Source organism: Rana temporaria, chromosome 4 (genome assembly GCF_905171775.1).
Source record: "Rana temporaria chromosome 4, aRanTem1.1, whole genome shotgun sequence".
Classification (NCBI taxonomy): domain Eukaryota; kingdom Metazoa; phylum Chordata; class Amphibia; order Anura; family Ranidae; genus Rana; species Rana temporaria.
Window position 1 is genome coordinate 54664792 of NC_053492.1, and position 23046 is coordinate 54687837.

At 45.5% G+C, this 23046-nt stretch overlaps 1 non-coding gene and 1 pseudogene across 1 annotated transcript; both read left to right on the forward strand.

The window, feature by feature from the left end:
• Positions 1–11771: 11771 nt before the first annotated feature.
• Positions 11772–11936, forward strand: LOC120938661 (annotated as a pseudogene).
• A 6113-nt stretch (positions 11937–18049) lies between these two features.
• On the forward strand, positions 18050–18239 carry LOC120938603. Its single transcript, XR_005749164.1, has one exon. It is a non-coding gene; the product is annotated as a U2 spliceosomal RNA (small nuclear RNA).
• Positions 18240–23046: the final 4807 nt, after the last annotated feature.

Sequence of the window (23046 nt, forward strand, 5' to 3'; positions counted from 1 at the left end):
GCCACCTTTCTCCATGCCCCGGGGGGCAATGGCGGGTGTGAGGGGGTCCTCCCACACAGACCGTCCTACCTGCTCCGCTTCGAAGCCCAACGGGGCAGAGGGACTCCCTATAAGGGAGTGAGAGGATTTGCCCGCTCAACCAGCCCCGTTAGTCCTTCGCCTCTCTTTTTAGAGACCGCGTGGTCAGAGTGCGTGCATGTTAACCCAATTGTAAGTGTGGTGGTTTTTGTGGGAGGGAGGTGGGCGTACTAAGCGCAGGCTTACCTCGCATAGCACACCCACCGGGGGCCGGGCTGAGACCACCAAACTCAATTCACATGTAGCCGAGAGCGGGATCCGAACCCCTAGCTGCAGAGGTGAATAGCTTGTCAGCGCAGTGGCAATCGCGTTGAGCCACCGCAGCTCCTTTGGTGACAGTTATGTAAGGTCATATGTAATTCATGTAAGGTCAGATGTTGTTAACCAAGACGCCATGTTGTGGTAACATATATCACCACCAGCCAAGGTATTCATAGTACTGTTGAAAAAAGACATGGGACAGCAGACAGGAACACAGAAGTTATGTGGGAACATACTTTTCCCATTGCTTTGCATGGGACTTTAAACAAAAACCCCGACCCTCACCAATGTGGGTAGTTAAGGGATAAATTAATGATCCTATACTTTAAGTGGACGTATAGGTAGCATGTGACCAAGTGTTATCGAAATATCTACAGCTGTTATGAAGTAACATGTATTTCCCATAGAGTTGAATGGGACTTTAAAGAAAAACCCCGACCATGGCAAATGGGGGTGGGTAAGGGTTAAACCACCTATCCTATGTTTGTGGCTGACATATAAGTAACCTGTGTGCCAAGTTTCATGTAAATATCTTTAGCCGTTTGGACGTGATGCTGGAACATACATACATACATGCACACACACGTTGAGTTTTATATATATAGATTCCCACTAAATTCCTGTGTTAGGCGTGGGGTTGTTATAGTAATCCCGTGTACTCCATCAGGCCCTTTTTTTAACATGAGATCGTCTGAACAAAACAAAGGAGACAAAAACAGCTCATTTTACCATGGTGGCAGCCCAGCTCACGCTCAGTCCCCTGTAGTGCCCACAAGACCCTTTAATATAACATTGTCCCATTGGTTAACTGTCTATATAAATCAATTTGTATTCATATACAATACAGCAGAGTACACAGAATTTGCATACGTCATTAGAAAACATTTTTATAATATAAGAACATTGTGTTATTATAGGAGCTCCGCTACCAGTTGTGCGCGCCAAGCGCAGAAGGCGCCAGGCCGAGGAGGAGGATGCGGCAGAGGAGGAGATGGATGAGGAGGAGCAGCCAGGGCCCTCCCACTCGCCAACCCCAGCTCCTGTTGAGGTGCAAGCTGAGGAGCCCCCCCCCCCCACCCCAACTTCTCAAGGAGACGAGCAGGAGGAAGACAGCGTCCCTGTGACCCTCGCTCAGGAAGGTAAATATGTGCACAATGATTAATAACATTTCAACAATAAAATGTAGATATAAAAATGGACAACATATAAAGCGCACCCGTCAGATTGTAGAACCATAATATGGTATTTATGATAGAAGTATACAGGTAGTGCAGAATTATTAGGCAAGTTGTATTTTTGAGGATTCATTTTATTATTGAACAACAACCATGTTCTCAATGAACCCCAAAAACTCATTAATATCAAAGCTGAATATTTTTGGAAGTAGTTTTTAGTTTGTTTTTAGTGTTCGCTATTTTAGGGGGATATCTGTTGTGGTGGAAATTTGAAGATGTATTTAATATGTATTGTCATAATGGCACCCAGTTTTAGTACTGCCACAACCCGCTCTAAATAGAACTGACTGGGGCAGTCTGAGGCTGGTTGAATCTCGTCTGGTAGTAGAAAATGTCTTGAGGTTGGAATGTGATGTTTGCGGCGTGGGCATATGTCCGCCCCCACAAGGGGCCCTCTGTGCATTTAGCACAGACGATCGTTGTGGAGGGGATGCGCTCACTCCGCAGGCACACTAGTGGTTATGGACAGATGTGCGCTCTTATCTGGGTCTTGTCTGATCAGCAGGGCTTGGGATTCGTAGCGTACACCTGTAGATAGCTTCCTTTCCACCTTAATAAGGGTATAATCTGGATATGCATTATTCTATGGAATGGCGCAGATTAGGATTCTATCAGGCGATTAATATGAGAGCTTATGATCGGTTAGAGGCAGGGGGGGGCACTCCCTGCCACGCCCATAAGCCTTTAGCAGCATTGTATGTACTTCTATGCATTGTATTGTATCCATTGTATTATATTCTATTCATGTATTCTATGGGACTTCCTGTTAGAAGGAACGTCCTTATATGGTGTTAGCTGTGTCAGTGGAACATCATGTGTTAACCACTCCCATGAGGGAGGTGTTTAATGGGTGCAGTGAGCACTTCCTGTTTTGGGTAAATAAAGGGGGCTTGGCTGAGCCTTTGGGCAGTCATGCTGGCAGAATGATATGAGAACAGGCTGGTGATGGTGTCTCTTTGTATGAATGGCAGAGAATGATGGTGAGTGAATCTATTTAGCTTAATTATGGATTAAGACTGGATTCTGTGCTTTATAGCACAGGGCAAAATGGCGATGTGCTCTGCGTACGGACTATTTTGCCACTACACTGTGTGTGCAGGTGACTACTATTACTGTGCATAATTATTAGGCAACTTAACAAAAAAATATATATATACCCATTTCAATGATTTATTTTTAACAGTGAAACCAATATAACATCTCAACATTCACAAATACACATTTCTGACATTCAAAAACAAAACAAAAACAAATCAGTGACCAATATAGCCACCTTTCTTTGCAAGGACACTCAAAAGCCTGACATCCATGGATTCTGTCAGTGTTTTGATCTGTTCACCATCAACATTGCGTGCAGAAGCAACCGCAGCCTCACAGACACTGTTCAGAGAGGTGTACTGTTTTCCATCCTTGTAAATCTCACATTTGATGATGGACCACAGGTTCTAAATGGGGTTCAGATCAGGTGAACAAGGAGGCCATGTCATTAGTTTTTCATCTTTTATACCCTTTATTGCCAGCCACGCTGTGGAGTACTTGGACGCGTGTGATGGAGCATTGTCCTGCATGAAAATCATGTTTTTCTTGAAGGATGCAGACTTCTTCCTGTACCACTGCTCGAAGAAGGTGTCTTCCAGAAACTGGCAGTAGGACTGGGAGTTGAGCTTGACTCCATCCTCAATCCGAAAAGGCCCCACAAGCTCATCTTTGATGATACCAGCCCAAACCAGTACTCCACCACCACCTTGCTGGCATCTGAGTCGGACTGGAGCTCTCTGCCCTTTACCAATCCAGCCACGGGCCCATCCATCTGGCCCATCAAGACTCACTGTCATTTCAGCAGTCCATAAAACCTTAGAAAAATCATTCTTGAGATATTTCTTGGCACAGTCTTGACGTTTCAGCTTGTGTGTCTTGTGCAGTGGTCGTCGTCTTTCAGCCTTTCTTACCTTGGCCATGTCTCTGAGTATTGCACACCTTGTGCTTTTGGGCACCACAGTGATGTTGCAGCTCTTAAATATGGCCAAACTGGTGGCAAGTGGCATCTTGGCAGCTGCACGCTTGACTTCTCAGTTCATGGGCAGTTATTTTGCGCCTTTGTTTTTCCACACGCTTCTTTTGACCCTGTTGACTATTTTGAAAGAAACGCTTGATTGTTCGATGATCACGCTTCAGAAGCTTTGCAATTTTAAGAGTGCTGCATCCCTCTGCTAGATATCTCTCTATTTTGGACTTTTCAGAGTCTGTCAAGTCCTTCTTTTGGCCCATTTTGCCAAAGGAAAAGAAATTGACTAATAATTATGCACACCTGATATAGAGTGTTGATGTCATTAGACCACACACCTTCTCATTACAGAGATGTACATTACCTAATATGCCTAATCGGTAGTAGGCTTTCGAGCCTATACAGCTTGGAGTAAGACAACATGCATAAAGAGGATGATGTGGTCCAAATACTCATTTGCCTAATAATTCTGCACTCCCGGTATGTGTTAGACACATAACAAGTGTATAGACATGATAATGATTGATTAATAAGCAAAAAAAATATTTTATTTATTTGGTAACGTTCTTAGGATATAATAAAAAAACATTTGGATTTCAAACAGTAGCAAGAAAGATGATGAGGCAGAACGCGCTCATAAAAAAGACACAACAGAGGATCCAGGGAAATCACCGCCAAATCCGCTACCTGGTCCAGCAAAATACGCTGCTAGAGCAGCAGCAATCAGAAAATATTGCTGAGATGGAAAGGCTTAATAAGCTCAATCTGAGTTATGTCTGAATTTATTTCTTTATTAAAAAATCTAACTTCACATCGAACAAATCAACATCAACACATCTAACTTCATAATAAGCAAAAACATTTTATACTATTATTTTATTTAACACAAACCTAGGACAAACTAAAGCACACGGACACAGACACGACGAACACAAAATAAACTGTTGAAAAATTAACATAACAAAAGCAACAATATATGTGTGTGTATATATATATATATATATATATATATATATATATATATATATATACACATACAGATATATACAGAGAGAGAGAGAGCGAGCAAGAAAGAGAGAGAGAATGCAGATTTGCTCTTGCAGACAGCCTAATGGTTGCAGTATAAAGGCCGCAAACCAGGGTTTAACATAAGGTTCATTGTTTTAGTTACACTTGCTGTTTAGATCCGGTCTGGTAGCTTGTAGCGGAGGCTGTTGGTGGATCCGCTGTGCCAGAGAGGTCATGAAGCTTTACTCAGCATGGAGGCAGTAGTATTAAAATATAATGTAACTAGACAATGCATTTCCTGAGGAAAATGTGAGTGGGAATGCTGATTGGCTTAATTGCTGAGCCCCTTGCCAAAGACATTCACCATAACCACTACACTATCTTTAGGACACACAGCTTCTTTCTCTATCTGCAAAGTATAGAGTATGCTGACTTCCTGGTCGCCACTCCCCCCTCAAGAGGTTTCCCCTCCCCCCCAGGTCAGTGAGGAGGAATATTGCACTGAGGTAAGGAAAGCTATTTATGGAAAGAAATAACATTACAAACGCTTTTAATTCACAGATCAAATACATGATTTAAGCCTCCAAACAAAGCTTAATAAATCCTCAACCGTACATGCGATCGATACAACGACTACGCCGTTTGAAAGACACGGCCCTTGTGAACGCATCGATATGAAATTTATGTTGATAAACTAAAAAATGTGGCCATGTCTGCGATTTAGAAAAGAGCGTCTTTGTGTGTTTTGCAGCAACATTTTTTAGATAATTTAACATGAGAGTCTATGAGAGATAATTTCAGGCTGTTGTCCTTTAGAAGCTCCAAGAACTAAAACTAAAATACGTATCGCAAAACTGATCACATTGCCTGAAACCAGACAAGCATAGCTACGTTTTGATATATAAATTGCGTATGAAAAGTAGATCTTGTGGGCGTGAGAGCAATTTGTTTCCCCTTTTTTTAAAGATATTTTTTTTTACAAAGATCTCCAATGTTGAGGTCACATGACACACTCTAAATCCCCTCCATAGGATTACATTATAACCGATATCTTTTACAATTTTTGGTGAAAACGCTATCGATCTGAAAAGTCATAGCCGGATAGCTGAATATTTTGTGACCGCTTTAAAGTTTGTTTGGTGTGTGTAAGTGAAAGTATGAAGGAGCTGAAACTTTTGGCAGGGCATGTGATTTCAAAGGGAAAAAGGATGTTCTCATTGACTTCAATGTTGAAAAGAAGGGTCTAAAAGCTTAAAATTTATAAAAGTATAAATAGTCCAAAAAAAACTTGAAGAAGTCCCATCATTAGCTGAACGAGACGAACATTTTTACAGTTGAATGGTCTCAATAGCTGAAAGTATGCCGAAGTTACGCAGAGCCAAAAAACGTAAGGAATAATAAGAATACTAAATTTACGGATATCAATACTGGGAATGCTTATTAAAGCATTCCCACTAAGTATCACACAGGCAGGATTTACAAGCAGTAGTGGTAATAGTACTAGATAGCATCAAAACACTTGGGGAAGACTTTACAGCATCAGTAGTGGCCATAGTAGTCAATAGTGTACCAACAAATTGGGACATAGGTGTCTTGATTGAGCAGTAGTAGTAGTAGACATTGACAATACAGAGTCATATCACTTGGGCAGGAGGTGCCATGATGAACAGCAGTGGTAATAGGAGTATATAGAGTGGGAAATAACTTTTCAGTCATGGGAGAAAGTCATGTGGTCAGATGAGACCATAATATAACTTTTTTTTCATAATTTCACTAACCGTGTTCGGAGGAAGAATAATGATGAGTACCATGCCAAGAACGCCATCCCTACTGTGAAGCATGGGGGTGGTAGCATCATGCTTTGGGGGTGTTTTTCTGCACATGGGACAGGGTGACTGCACTGTATTAAGGAGAGGATGACCGGGGCCATGTATTGCGAGATTTTGGGCAACAACCTCCTTCCCTGAGTTAGAGCTTTGAAGATGGGTCGAGGCTGGTTCTTCCAACATGACAATGACCCAAAGCACACAGCCAGGATAACCAAGGGGTGGCTCTGTAAGGAGCATATAAAGGTTCTGGCGTGGCCTAGCCAGTCTCCAGACCTAAACCCAATAGAGAATCTTTGGAGGGAGCTCAAACTCCGTGTTTCTCAGCGAGAGCCCAGAAACCTGACTGATGTAGAGAAGATCTGTGTGGAGGAGTGGGCCAAAATCCCTCCTCCAGTGTGTGCAAAGCTGGTGTAAAACTACAAGACAGGTTTGACCGCTGTAATTGCAAAGAACGCCTACTGTACCAAATATTAACATTGATTTTCTCAGGTGTTAAAAGTTATATTCAGCACTGTAAATACATCAGGTCCGGGGCTCCATCAGGGAATGCATGACAAGGGACCCTTCAGCGCCCTGAACCGACGACGGGTGCCAGAAAGTCACCGCCGATCCAGGACTCATTCATCTTTATGAATGTGAGTCTGTCCACGGAGTCTGTGGACAGACGGGTCCTCTTGTCCGTGACCACCCCACCTGCCGCGCTGAATGTCAGCTCAGATAGTACGCTGGAGGGGGGGCAAGACAATAACTCCAGCGCATACTGAGCGAGCTTGCGGCAGGTGTCCAATCTGGCAACCCAGTACTCCATGGGGTCGTCGGTGCTCATACTGTCAGAAGCACCGACGGATGCCATGTAGTCTGCCACCATGTGGGCCAGCCGCTGCTGGTGCTGGTACTGGGTCGCTCGGTTTGGAAGAACATCCTCATCTCATCCATTAGGTCCCCTGCTCGGCTGTTGCTGGGTGCAGCCACCTGCTGGGTGAGATGAGGGGGGACAACTGGAGGCCGGGGAGTTGCCTGCTCCAACCGGCTGACAATGCCTGCCTGCAGTTCCTCCATCCGGTGCTGCCTCCGGCTGGCTGGGATGAACTGCTCCAGTTTCCCCTTGCACCTGGGATCCAAAAGGGTGGCCATCCAGAAATCATCCCTCGCCTTGATGGTCTTAACCCGGGGGTCCCTCCTGAGGCATCTCAGCATGTGGGCAGCCATGGGGAAGGGCACAGCCCACTGTGACTCCTCACTGCTGCCCAGGTCAATGAGGTCCGACTCTTCATCCCTGAGGCACTCCTGGTCACGCTCAGAGATGCCCAACCCCCGGACTATCGGTGCCCCCAACACCTGCTCTCCCTCCTGACCAGGCCCTGACTCCGGGACGACACCAGCAACCACCTCCTCATCATCATCATCATCATCATCCTCCTCCTCGTCGTCCTGGCCCTGGTCTCGGTGGAGCATTGCTGACTCATCCTGCTCCACCAAGGCACTCTCCCCAGCTTCGAGCAGGCGATCTAGTGTCCTCTCCAGCATGAACACTATTGGCAGCACGTTATTGAGGCCGACATGCTCACTGCTGACCATCTTGGTCGCCTGCTCGAAGGAGGACAACACTTGGCAGACCTGCTGTATCTGCCCCCACTCCGCACAGGCGATGAAAGGGAGTTGTAGTGAAGCCCTCTCAGTGCCTAGGTCCATCAGGTACTCCTTCACCGCCCTTCGATGCTCCCACAACCTCTTCAGCATGTGGAGGGTGGAGTTCCACCGCGTCACACTGTCCACAATCAGCCTGTTGATCCGCTGCAACTCGAACAGGGACGCGGTAGCGGTTGGGGAGCGCCTGAAGTGGCTGGCAATCCTACGCGCCTTTGGCACAATGTCACTCAACCCGGGATAAGTGCGCAGGAACTTCTGCACCACCAGGTTGAGGACATGTGCCAGACAGGGCACGTGGGTCAGACTGCCAGCACTGAGGGCGGCGAGTAGGTTGCTGCCGTTATCGCAGACAACCATACCTGCCTGGAGCCTTCGGGGTGTCAGCCACTTCTGGACCTGAGCCTGAAGTGCTTTCAGCACTTCTTGTCCAGTGTGTCTCCGGTCCCCTAAACTAACAAGCTGGAGCACGGCCTGACAGCGCACGTGCCCCACACTTGAGTAGCTACGGGGGCGCTTGCTGGGAGGCTCAGCAGCTGCGGAGACAGTGGCTTGAGGGAGACCAGCAGTTCTCCCCTGGACACCCCGGGGCGGCACCACAAGATCGGTTGCCGCCGATCCCTCACCGACGCCTCGGAGGGAAACCCAATGGGCCGTGAAGCTGATGTAGCGCCCCTGCCTGCTGGTCCAGCCATCCATTGTCAGATGAACCCTGTCGCTGACAGCGTGATCCAGCGACAGGGTTACATTCTGCACAATGTGCTGGTGTAGGGCAGGGACACCAGTCCTGGCAAAGAAATGGCGGCTGGGGACACGCCATTGGGGTTGGGCCTGCTCCAACATCTGCCTGAAGGGGTTGCTGTCAACTATGTTGAAGGGCAGCAGATGTTGGGCAATAACCCTTGCCAGGAGCCCATTGAGGGAACGCACACGTCGGTCTCCAGGGGGGAAGGGAGTGGTGCGGTCAAAGGCGTCTGAAATCGATGCCTGGCGCCGGACGGCAGTGCGGGACACAGACGCGGAGGGTGCTGTGGAAGTAGAGGTCTGGCTGCCGGTACCAGTACCTCTACTAGAGGGAGCGGGGGGGCATGACCTGCTGGAAAGAGATGAAGCTGTGGCAGGGGCTGCTGTACCCTGCTCACTTGTGGTGGTGGCGCTGCTACCACCACCACGCTTCATCTCGTCAAACACCCCCCAGTGGTTTATCCTCAGGTGCTGGTTCAGGGCTGTGGTACCCACCCGAGCCAAACACTTCCCTCTCTTCACAGATCCGGCAGACGGCCACGGTAGGGTTGTCTGCCACCAGGGTGAAGTAGTTCCAGACAGGTGACTTCAGCGCCGCCCTCCTGTCAGATGGGGTGACGCTGACTTGCACCTGCTGGGACTCGGTGCGCACAGGTGGAGCTGCCTGCTGCTGCTGCTCCTGACACCTCCTGCTGCCATCACCAGTGGAGACCCTGACGATGGTCTCCCTGGTGGTGACCTGGCGCACCGTTTCCCCAGGGTGCCTACCTTCCCCGTCGTCAGATGGCAACCATGATGGGTCACCCTCTTCGCCCCCAGAGATGTCAGACCAAGGGCTGAGATGTGTTGGTCTGAGGGAACCAACTGACATGGAGCCTCTAGCCTGGCTCCGCTGTCCCCTCACCCACGCCTGGGTCTGACTAGGTGCTGCTGTTTCCTGCACCAAAACAGCAGCACCAGTTTGAAGGGTTGTCTCTGGGATACTGCCAGCAGGTATCCCATCCTCCTCATCCATCCCTTCAAAAAGGTCCTGACCATCAGGACAGAGCTGGAGGTCTGCCTGATGCATGGCCTCCCCCAAGAGATCCCTCTCACTGTCGCTGTCGAACAGTAAGATGCTGGACTCTTGGGGGCTGGGGGGGGGTACTACAGGCACCGGTGTAATGGTGGTACTACTGGGAGTCGGGACCGACGACTCAGTGGCACTGCTGTGCCCCATGTAGTCCACCGCTACTTCAGCCTGAGATGGCAATATCGGGCGGCTGCCCGATGGAAAGAACTCGCGGATCAGGCGGACTCCCCTTGCACCCGATCCTCTACCACTAGTAGGGGCACGAGAGGTACCCCGTGCTGGCAGCGACCCAGCACTGGGAGTAACTCCCCTACCCCTGCTGCCACGGCCACGGATGCCGCTCATGATTGCTGATGTGTGTGGGGGGGGGTAAACTTTATTGGGGGGGGAAATGTGAGGAAAATGTTTTTTTATGTGTTTTTTTACAAGACAGGCACGCAGACAAAGACGTACACAGACAGCTACTAAACTATAATAAAACTAGTACACCAAAGACAAGGACTACAAAATTTAAAAAAAAAAATGCACTAAACAAACACTAACTAATAAGTTTTTTTTTTTTTTAACACAAAACACAGACACTAAACACACACTAAGCTAAGCTAGCTGAAATAAATGTACACTAACAGTATGTACACTTACTACACAGAAATCTAACTAACCTGAACAACACAAAACTTAGCTTTAAGAAAAGCTAAGCAAAATGTGCACTGAAATCACTAGCAAATATCACTGAAAAGCGAAGCTGCAAGATCAAACAGTAACACAAGATGAACAACACAGCACAAAACTTAGCTTTGAAAAAAGCTCTTGGGTCTATTGCTTTGAAAAAAGCAGTTGATAAACTGGAAAATATGCACTGGAATCACTAAGTAGCAATGCAGCACAATGCTGATGATGCTAGATCAATCAATCAGGAACACAGACACAGGAACACAGACACAGTCTCCACACTCTCTAGCCACCTTCTGAATCTGCAATGAAATGGTGCTGGGAGTGACCTTATATAATGTCCGTGCAGGCAGGTTCCTATTGGTTGCAAACCTATGACAACTGTGGTAGGAGAACTCTGATTGGCTCTGATGCAAAAGAAGGGCGGAGAAAATAATCGCGCAATATTCCTATTGCCGAATATTCGGCAATATAAAATGATCGCTTCAGCTACTCGGCCCAAGGTCTCTAATCATACCAGCAATGCTTTTAGACGTCTATGGAGATCACTAGGATGTAATCTGTTTTAAAAATGAAACTGTAAAAATCGCTCTGATGCGGAAGATAGGGGCGAAGAAAATAATTGCGCGATATTGCGATTGCCGAATAATCGCATTGCGATTTTTCGGCAAAATTCAATGAACGCTTCAGCTACTCGGCCCAGGGTCTCTAATCATACCAGCAATGCTTTTAGACGTCGATGGAGATATCTAGGATGTGATCTGTTCTTAAAATAAAATTGGAAAAAATCGAATATTCGAAATTGCGAATATTCACCGCGAAATTCGAAATATAGCGCGATTACTCGAATATGCTATATTCGAGTCGAATATTCGCAATGCAAATATTCGTGAGCAACACTAGTTCTTTTGTACAATGTTTTCTTGTGAACTTTATTTGCTGTATTCTTGTATTTTGTTGTTGTTATATATTTTTTGTTATTTTGCTATGTACCATTGGGGTTTTGTGGGAGGGCTTTTTTGGGAGGGTTTTGTGGGAGGGTTTCTGGGTGGGATGTGGGTGTTTTTATGTAAATATTGTAAACTTTTTTGTATTCTTTGTATTTTTCTGTACTTTATTGTAAACCGTTTTGTTATTTCTTGTATTTTATTTTTGTACAAATGTTATAAGATCTTAATTTTGTACATATTTTGTCAATGTTACTTTGTATTTTACTTGTGAAATTTTAAATAAAAGAATAAAAAAAAAAATCTGTTCTTATCAGTTTAATATCTAATACGTCCCCTATCTGGATTTTTAGAACAGGGAGATGGAAGAAGAGCTTGCTCTGTCCACTCCACGCATCGACCTGGTATTGCAGTACCTCCAGGACCGGTGCACCCCTCTCTTACGCAGTGTCAAAAAATAGATTTAACTGGAACATCATCCAACTTGTTTGTCTTGTGTGTTCTTGAGTTGCTTGCTGACAATGTTTCTTGCTTAAACTCGGTTGGTTCCGTGCTATAATAAACTGGCATTTAACCCTTGTGTCTTTGTCTTCATTGCTTCTTGTCACTTTCTTGCCAAATGCCACTACTTTATCAAGTTACCTATACAGCAACACCTAGATTTAGTCATGGCATCCAATTTTCGACAAGTCAGCTAGTGTTCTACTCCTCGCTCTCTCTCTCTTTCCTAAGGCCCAAAATGAAGCCTTGGATAAGCAGTGACTACTCTGCTGACAAACAAGGGGGCTGAATTTGCTCCATTGCTGTGTGCCTTGCTGCATGCAGCAGCTAGCTAGAAAAGTCAGCTGTGGCAAGGGTTTTTTATTTTTATCCGGAGGATCCCTTAGTCTTTGACTCCCTCTAGTGGCCCTCGATTTTCTTCCACGTTATGTTAACTAAGTCCACGTTATGCTAACTAGGAGGCCGGCCCATGCAAATGATTTTCCTTGTTGAACGTGCACGAGGAGCAACGAGAAGCACCTGAATGTGTGCAATTCTTATTTTGGGATGACTGAAGGTCATGACTGAGCTCCAGCAGTGTTGGGCAGGTGTCAGAAAAGGGTGGATTGTCCAGTAGACAGGGGGTCAGGCCTGTAGACCAGCGACACCCGTCTGGCTGAGGATTCACACCTCCGGACAGCCTAGACTGGGGGGAAGGGCGCTTGCCGGGGACAGGCAAACGGGCAACTCTCAGCGAGCCTTCCGGTGGGGCCAGAAAGCCGCTCGCTCGGAACAGAGAATAATTGGGTTATCGCTTCTCGGCCTTTTGGCTACGATCAAGTGTAGTTCTGCTGCATTTGTGAGTAGTCAGAAGGTGCCCGGGGTACCCGACGGTCGGCCTTGGGGGGATCGTTCCTCTTCGGAGGGGCCCCCCCTTGCTGCTATTGGCCTTAGGCTTAGTCCCCGGGCAACGGGAAGCGATCGCCTTCCCAAAGGCGTAGGTGGTCGGTTGGCGGAGCCAGGGGGTTCCCCTTGTGGGGCCCCTTAGGTGGGCGAGCGGATCCTTGGACCTTCTTTCAGGATGGCGAGCTGTGGGCTGAAGGACTCGTTGCGGTTCCTGGTGATGCCAGGCTTTAAGGAGCAGGTGTCGTTGAAGACGATTGTCGTGTACGTGCTGATGGAGACCTTTAACACTGCGGTGAGAGACATTATGTGTCTGCAGGATTTTCCCAATCAGGGAATTTACGATGTGACCTTTTCTTCCACAGCGGTTTGTTGGAACATCTACGAGGAAGCGGAAAAAAGAAAAGGAGAAGGAGCTTTGAAACTACTACAGGTAATCCCTTTATTCATGGAGGAAGAGAAAGTAATTATTGTACACATGTACAACCCGTTTGCAGACCCTGTACTTGTAAAAGCCTTTCTGGAGAGTTATTGTGAAGTGTTAAGAGGGGGAGAACCGGTACTGAACAGGTACAAGATTTGGAATGGAAAATATAGATTTTCTGGCAGGTTTAAGCTGGACCCAACTTGTATTGGGGGCGTGAGGCGGCCACCGCCCGTCTTTACAGTCGGAGGAGAGAGTGTTTTTTTATTTTACCAAGGCCAGCCTAAATATTGTAGGAAGTGCTTGAGTTATGGCCATACAAGTGAGGAATGTGACTCGTCCGAGAGATGCGGGTTGTGTCAGCAGGTGGGACACAAGGCCAAGGATTGTAAAGCAGGGAAGGTATGTGACATTTGTAGGCGTACAGGACATCTGGCCAGACAGTGCCCGGAGTACGAGAAAGAAATACCAGAGTACGAGACTGGGAGGAGAGGCGAGAGAGCAGAGGGGCAGACAAGAAGGGGGGGCTGAGCAGAAAGCTCCCAAAGGGGGGCGTGCCAGCGAAACCCCAAGGTCGGCACCCAATGACGCTCCACCCAGTGACGCGGCTGGGGCGAGTGGCGGAGTGGGTGGGCCAGGTGCGGACACAGCGGCGGATGATGCCGGCCACGGCTCTGCAACCCCCCAGATGGCAGAGGGTGATTTAGGGGACCATGCAAGTGGTCCTGAGGTAGATGCCAATTTCCCCCGGGAAGAAGAGATGGATGTCAACGAATCGGAGGGACGGCCCCAGGACTGTCCGGAAGGGGTGGAAATCATTATTGAAAGAGCTGAGCAGGTTGCCAGCCCGGCATTTAGTCCGCTGATTGGGGACATCTCTTCCAGTGAAGAGGAGGGGCAGGAAGAGATGGAGGACAAGGACGATGGTGAAGAAGAGTGCAGTGATGAAAGTCTGGAGTGCGGGCAGCGTGTGACTTACACCCCCAACTCAGGGACTCAGGTGGCTGGTAAACGGACTCGTTTAGAGAAGGTGGAGAGCGGGGAGGAGGGCTCTCTACAGATTGATCTTCCTGGAGCCTCTGAAGAGGAGGTTGCCAGTTCTCCAGGACTGAGAAGGAGCCGGAGAGTGAGGCAAGAGAAGGCTGGTCAGAAAGACTAAAGTTATTTTTTATGATGGCAAATTTTTTCTTGTTTTTGTTCATGGCTCTTATAGTTGCCTCGTTGAATGTGAGGAGCCTTAAAGCCGGTGCTAGAAGGGCTTTGATTCTGGAGTTCTTAGGAACAGTCAATGCAGATATTATTTGTGTGCAGGAGTGTGGTGTGGAGGACCTGCATGGCATCACTGAGTGGGGGAAGGGGGTGGCGGTATGGGCACCCTGTTGTGAAACCAGAGCAGAAGGTGTGGGGGTGCTCCTGAAAAATGCGGATGTCAAAGTGATATCATATGAGGAAGTTGTGCCTATAAGGTGCTTGGTAGTCACGGTACAATATGGGAGTGAGAAGATGCGCCTGATTAATGGTTACGCACCAGCTGACAAACGAGGTCGGAAGGTTTTCTTAGACACCGTTAAACTTCACTTACCTGGGAGAGTGCCAACAATTGTTGTAGGTGATTACAATTGTGTGAGGAAGGGGTGTGATAGACACGGTGTTAGTGAGGGAGGAGGGGTGGATGTGACCTCCCGGCTGCTGAATGAAATGATTGAGGATTTCAGACTTAAAGATGTTGCGGTGGTGGTGGAGGGGGAACACGCGGCCCATACCTACATTTCAGATAAGGGGACGGTATCATCACGTATCGATTTTTTGTTTGTATCAGAGTTTATAAAGATAGATGCGTATGAGGCGATTCCGGTTTTGTTTTCTGATCATAAAATGTTATGCTGTAAGTTGGTGGTGGGAGAAGGTGTGAAGTTTGGTAATGGCTGGTGGAAACTAAATGTGGCAGTGCTGGAGGATGAGGAGGTGTGTATGAAATGTGGTACTTACCTGGAAGAGTTGGCAGAGCAAAAAGAGAGTTTTGTGAATGTCCTAGTATGGTGGGATTGGACCAAAGCACGCCTGGCAGAGTTCCTGCAGAGAATGTGCAGGAGGAAAACTGTGGAGAAGAGAGAGAGAGAGTGTGCTTTGGTTAAAAAAATGCACTTCCTATACAAATGTAAAAAATTGGGTATCGATGTGGGAGAGGAATTAAAGGAGGTGAGAGAACTGAGAGACCAACTCTTGAAAGAAAAAGGGAAGGCCATTATTTTTAATGCCAAAGTTAAAGACTTGGAGGAGGGGGAATAGTGCACGAGATACTTTTTTAAGAAGGCCTTTTCGAGTAAGAAGGTTATGTCCACAGTACTGTCAGGGGAGGAAGAGGTGAAGGGTGATAAATTGATGGAGGAGGTTTTTTCCTTTTATAAAAACCTGTATAAAGTGCAAGAGGGTGTGCAGGAGGAGGAGCAGGAGGAATATTGCAGTGTGCTGGGCAAGTGCTTGGAGGAGGAAGAAGCGGAAGGGTTACTGGACGAAGTGACCGAAGTAGAAGTTAAGAACGTGCTGGAGAGTATGCAACACAACAAGACGCCGGGGAAAGATGGACTTCCTGCTGAACTATATGTCAAACTTTGGCCTGTGCTGAAAAGGCATCTGACGGAAATCGTCAGATACTGTGTTGCGAAGGGGGAAGTGTCCTCCACCATGAAGGAGGGGGCAATTACCCTTATTTTTAAGAAAGGGGACCGTCGGGAAATAAAAAATTGGCGCCCAAGTACGCTCTTGAATGTGGACTACAAATTAGTGGCAAAAGTTCTGGCCTGTAGGCTGAGTTTGGTGGTACATAAATTGGTGGGGGAAGGACAGGTCTGTGCCGTCCCTGGGCAGAGGATCTCGGATATTTTAATTTTGCTGCGGGACCTTGTCGTGTATGCTCAGTTAAATAATGTGCCGATGGCTCTGATGGGGATAGACCTCGAGAAGGCATACGATAGGGTGGCGCATTCCTTTTTATTTAAAGTTTTGGAGGAGATGGGGATCCCAACCCCCTTTTTGAAGACTCTGAGAGGGTTATATACTGGGATCGTGAGCCAAGTACTTGTTAACGGCAATTTGTCCGATTTTTTTCCTGTTATGGCCGGAGTTAGGCAGGGTTGCTCCCTGTCGCCCATCATGTTCATATGCGCCATTGAACCTCTCTTGCGCCACGCGCAGAGAGACAAGGGCTTAAAAGGGATTTTTATCCCTGGCAGTAGTGGTGAGTACGCGAAAGCGGTCTGTTATATGGACGATGTGTCGTTCGTCTGTTCTTCCGAAGCTGACGCCCGGAGAGCTGAGCTGCACTTAAGACTCTTCAGCAGTGTATCTGGATTGAATGTAAACTGGCAGAAGAGCCAGATTTGCACGTTGAGTGGTTCGAGGACGTTGAAGGATGTGAAAGTGGTGGAGTCGGTGGTGATCCTGGGGACGCAGTTCGGGCGGAATTCTTTGGATCAAGCGAATGCAGAGATGGCTTTGGAGAAAGTTTGAAGGAAGGTGGACTTTTGGAAACTAAGGAAGCTGACGTTTACAGGGAAAGTGCTTGTGATCAAGTCCGTGGTACTGCCATTATTACTATATTTCAGCCTGGTCTTTCCCCCGAATGCGAGGTGGATGCAAAAAATCTCGAGACTGCTTTTTGTATTTTTTTGGGGCAGCAAGATGGAGAGGGTGGGACGCAAGACAGTGATGAAGAGCCTCGAGGGAGGGGGCATTGGTTTTCCTGATGTTCCTTCCTTTTTGAGTGCACACTTTTGGCTGGTGCACTACAAAGCCTTTATTGCGGGAGGTAAGACCTCCTTCTTGATGAGGTATCTAGCTGGGTGGGCTCTGATAAAATGGGGCTGGTGCGGGAAAGACCTGTCAAGACCTACGGCCTTGGTAACCCCGTCATTTTATTTAAAATTGATGTCCTTTTTTGAAACAAACCAATTGAAAGATTTGGGAGAAGGCGCCGTGGACAAGAAAAGCTTGTTCAAATGGATAAAGAGACAAGAGGTGGGAACAAACATCTGTGGCCTCGGGTCCAGACTGATGGAGGCATGTTGGAAGAGGTTCCTTGTCGAAGGTACCTCTAACAAACAGAAAGAAATTTCCTGGTTAGCCTTTCACGGAGCCTTATTGACAAAGTCCTTTTTAAAAGCTAGAGACTTGGCTAGGGATGAGATATGCCTCAGAGTAGGTTGTAATGCTTTTGAGACGGCTGAACACGTCCTGTATTATTGCCCATTTGCACAGAAAGTGAGAGATATGTTGGCTTCCTTTATGGAAGAAGTTTTGGGGGTGAGGAGCTTGCAGAAGGTGGTCTGGTTTTTTGGTTTGGTGGAGGGGCGGAGGGCAACGCAGAGGAAAATTTGGATCTTTTCGGCCATTTTTAAAGAAGTGTTGTGGGATGTGAGGTGTTGGGAAGTAAGGAGAAAGTTTGTGGCGTCTGATGTGGATTGTGTGAATATGATTCTGGCAAAATTGTATGTGGTGTTGTTGGTGGATAGGAGATGGATGGGGGTGGATGAAGCGAATGAGTATTGGGGGTGGAGTAGGTGGAGGAGGGGTGGAGGGTGGGGGTAGGGGATTGTATATTGCATTTTAAGTTGTATATTGTGACCTTTTAAATTGCTTTTGAGAAAAGTAAAGAACTGTTGCCTAGATGATGATTTAAGCTAAGTACCTGGAAAGAACTTGGGCGGAGGGTTCTTGATGAGTCAGTTTTTGCTTAAAGTATGGACTTGCTTTTGATCTGATGGGAAAAAAAAAAAATCTGTTCTTATCAGTTTAATATCTGATACGTCCCCTATCTGGGGACCATACTGTATATTAAATGGATTTTTAGAACAGGGAGATGGAAGAAGAGCTTGCTCTGTCCACTCCACGCATCGACCTAGTATTGCAGTACCTCCAGGACCGGTGCACCCCTCTCTTACGCAGTGTCAAAAAATAGATTTAACTGGAACATCATCCAACTTGTTTGTCTTGTGTCTTCTTGTTGCTTGCTGATAATGTTTCTTGCTTAAACTTGGTTCCGTGCTATAATAAACTGGCATTTAACCCTTGTGTGTTTGTCTTCATTGCTTCTTGTCACTTTCTTGCCAAATGCCACTACTTTATGAAGTGACCTATACAGCAACACCTAGAATTTAGTCAGGGCATCCAATTTTCGACAAGTCAGCTAGTGTCCTACTCCTCGCTCTCTCTTTCCTAAGGCCCAAAATGAAGGCTTCGATAAGCAGTGACTACTCTGCTGACAAACAAGGGGGCTGAATTTGCTCCATTGCTGTGTGCCTTGCTGCATGCAGCAGCTAGCTAGAAAAGTCAGCTGTGGCAAGGGTTTTTTATGTTTATCCGGAGGATCCCTTAGTCTTTGACTCCCTCTAGTGGCCCTCGATTTTCTTCCACGTTATGTTAACAAAGTCCACGTTATGCTAACTAGGAGGCCGGCCCATGCAAATGATTTTCCTTGTTGAACGTGCACGAGGAGCAACGAGAAGCACCTGAATGTGTGCAATTCTCATTTTGGGATGACTGAAGGTCATGACTGGGCTCCAGCAGCAGTGTTGGTCAGGTGTCAGAAAAGGGTGGATTGTCCAGTAGACAGGGGGTCAGGCCTGTAGACCAGCGACACCCGTCTGGCTGAGGATTCACACCTCCGGACAGCCTAGACTGGGGGGAAGGGCGCTTGCCGGGTACAGGCAAACAGGCAACTCTCAGCGAGCCCTCCGGTGGGGCCAGAAAGCCGCTCGCTCGGAACAGAGAATAATTGGGTTATCGCTTCTCGGCCTTTTGGCTTCGATCTTGTCGTTGTCAGAGGGTTATACTTGATACACCAGCCACTCTCGGCCTGTTAATTGGTTCCCTACGGGGTCCAGTTGTTGCTGCTATTGGGTTTGGCGCAGTGGATTGTCGTAGAGCTGCGATCAACTTGAAGAGGTGCTGATCCTGGTCGGTGAACGGAAGAAGAACATCCTAGCCTTTTTGGTGAAGAATCCTGTTCCTGTAGCTGTCTGCGTTTGGTCCATCTTTTTGAGGATTTCTTGGAGGAATTTCCAGCTAAGAAAATGGCGTCCAGAGGGGAATCTTTTGACTACATTGAAAACACCATCAGATTCGCGATCCAACCGGAGGCCCAAGGTATGTTGGATCTACGAATTTTTGCGAAGACTATCTTGCAAAATATGTTGGGCATTGACCTGAAAAAGCTCTTATGCTTGCAATCTTTTCCAAAAAAGAAAAGTTATGATGTAACTTTCCAGTCACGAGGAGACTGTGAAACAGTTTACGCAAAATATATAGAGCTACAGGGTACTGATATTTTCAGGGGGATCCTGGTTCATCCACTCTTCTCCAAACAAGAGAAGCTTGTGATAGTACATATGTACAATCCACATGTCACTGAAAAACAAGTGATAGGTATACTCGTCCCATACTGTGAAAATGTCAAGTATGAAGGGAAGATTTTGAATGAAGTAGGGGTCTGGAATGGGAAAAGAAAATTCAAGGTCACCTTTAGACCATGCTCCCAATCCTATGGAGGTTTCATGCGACCCCCTCCTTTAATTACTGGCAGTAACAGTGGATACTTATATTACAATGGGATGCCTCCCTATTGTAAAGGATGTAAATCCTTTGGACATATGGACTCTTGTCCAAGATTGGCAGTGTGTGAATTGTGCCAAAAAAGAGGGCACACGAAAGAACATTGTCCAGTGAACAAAGATCTGTTTGACTTACTGGTCGAAACGTTCGAAAAAATGGAAGAATCAAACCAGCCTCAGGAAGATCAAAATGGTGAGACTGCGGAACAACAAAAGACAGAGGTCCCTGAGACCCCTGCAGAAAACTTAGAAACAAAAACATCAGTGGAGATACCAGAACAAATGGACTCCTCTGAGTCAAAAAAGAGAAGCAGACCGGAAGAAGATTCCGGTAAGCCGGATAAAGAAAAAATGAAACTTTGTGAAGAGGAAGAAGAAGAGGAAGAAGAAGAAGATGAACCAGGGGGTGCTCCCAAGAAGAAGATGGGCTGTGTGTCAGGAAGTGGAGAAGGTCCGCCGGGTCAGATGGAAGGAATGTCCAGCGACTCTTCAGTTCCATGTCACCAAACATCACCCCTTGTGGTAGATCTCTCTGATAGAGAAGAAGCATATTTGAATGATTTGGGAATAAACTCCCCAAACATTGAAATTTTGAGGAATAACCAAGAAACATGGTGAAATAATAACAACACCTCATGAATACAAAATTAAAAGTATTATCTCTAAATGTCAGAGGTTTACAAACAAAAATGAAACGGATGGTATTATATGATTTTTTGAGTACTATGGACTTTGTTGTTTTTTGCAAGAATGCGGCATCAGCCATCGAAGTTCATATAACAACTACAAAAAAGAGTGGATTTATGGACCTTCTGTGTGGTCTGGATCCAATACTACCCGAAATGATGGCGTTGCAATACTCACCAAAAATGTAAATATTGAAATTAAAAGAGTAACAGAAATTATTCCTGGCAGAATCTTACAAGTTGAATGGGATCGTTTTGGCGAAAGAATAAGATTCATCAATGTGTATGCTTCACCTGAGGAAAAAGACAGACATTTTTTTTTTGAGGTCTTAAAATATTTTTCAGTTGGACAAAGCCCATTAATAATCGGTGGTGATTTTAATTGTGTTTGGCCGGGTGAGACTCGTGAAAGACCAGGGAAAAATGATAAAACTGATTACTCTGCAAAGATTTTGAAAAAAAATGTTGAAGATGTATGTTTGAAGGACTCTTTTATTTGTAAAGGGAAGGAAAATAATAGATACACATGGTCCAATGTCCTAAACAAGTCAAGGATTGACTATCTTTTTGTTTCAAGAGGGATTGAGATAATTTCTTTTTCAAACAATCCCGGTTGTTTTTTCTGACCACACAAAGCGAATATAAGTTGGACGGACAAAGCCACAGCAAATCTAACATGTGGAAATTGAATGTCTCTCTGCTAGAAAAAGAAGAGATAAAAAAAAGAATATGTACACAATTATTCCAAATGGAGCCAAAACAAAAGAGGCATGGATATTTTGACGTGGTGGGAGAAATTGAAAAGTAAAACAAGGAAATTCTTTTTACAAAAAAGCAAAGAAATTGTGGAGCAAAGAAGAGATTTCTTTAAAAAACTAAACGGTAGCTTGAATACTTTAGTCTTATTAAAAAAACATGGTTTCGACTTTGAAAAAGAAATCGATGAGATTAAAAGTCAAATTAAAACACAAATTGAAGAAAGAGGAAAACAAATCATTTTTCAGTCAAAAATGGAAGAACTGGAACATAATGAAAAATGTACAAGTTATTTTTTCAAAAAGATTGCTTCGAAAAAAGGATACATAAATAAATTGGAAGGTGAAACAGAACTGGTGGAAATGTTGGGAAGAGCTGATCTCTTCTATCAAGACCTGTTTTCCCCTTGCAAAACAGATATCGCTTTTGAAAACCATTTTCTGGGGAAAGTGGATAAAAAACTAGGAAATGAAGACCAAGCCTGGTTGGACAGAGATTTGAACGGTGAAGAGATTTTGGAAGCAATTAAAAGCTTCAAAAAAAATAAAACACCAGGAAATTATGGATTACCCATTGAGTTTTATATTGTTTTTTGGGATACTATTAAAAAAGATTTTTTAGAAGTTTTGTCGGAATGCACAAATAATTTCCGAATGCCTGATTCGTGGAAATCTGGTGTGGTCACACTCCTATACAAAAAAGGTGACAAAGAAAGCCTCAAAAACTGGAGGCCTATAACCCTTCTTAATGCAGACTATACAATTTTTGCCAAAATTCTAGTCAACCGTTTCAAAAAAGTGTTGGGGAAAATCATAGGAGAAACACAAACATGTGCAGTACCTGAGAGGAAAAGCTTGTCCAATTTAATTTCAATCAGAGATTTGATTTGGTATACAAAAAAAAGAGGAGGAAAACTGGCAATGATCTCAATAGACTTCGAGAAGGCTTATGACAAAGTGGTCTATTCTTTTTTGTTCAAGGTATTGCGAAAGATGGGTTTCCCTGAGAAGGTTGTAAACCAAGTTCAAATGCTATATACAGGATGTATAAGCAGAATCTTAGTAAATGGATCCTTGTCATCAGGAGTACATTTGAAGTGTGGTGTAAAACAAGGATGTCCTTTGTCACCAATTTTGTTTGTATGTGCTTTGGAACCTCTACTTTGCTCAATAAATAAAATGAAAATCATAAAAGGAGCAGAAATTCCTGGAACTTTGAATGCCATAAAAACAATGGCATATAGGGACGATGTGACAATCTGTTGCCAGGATGCTGTATCTGTCAAATATGCAATCCAAGAAGTGGAACAGTTTAAAAATGCCTCTGGTTTTTCGATTAATTGTGAAAAATCCGAAGTCTTGTGGATTGGAAAATGGATGGGTGCGGAGAGGATTAAAATTAAAACAGCAGAAGAAATAAAAATCTTGGGCATAATTTTTGATAATACCAATAATGGACAAAAAACTTGGCAAGCTCTACTCGAGAGTGTTAAGAAAAAATAAACTTTTTGGGAAACGAGAGACTTAACCATGGAAGGCAGAATGCTAATTGTAAAGCAAGTTTTGCTCCCTATGATTTTGTATGTGGCAATGGTATTCCCAGATGAAGAAAAAATCTTAAAAAAAATAATTAAATTGTGTTTTTCCTTTTTCTGGAGATCAACAATGGAGAGAGCTAAGAGAGTTACTCTG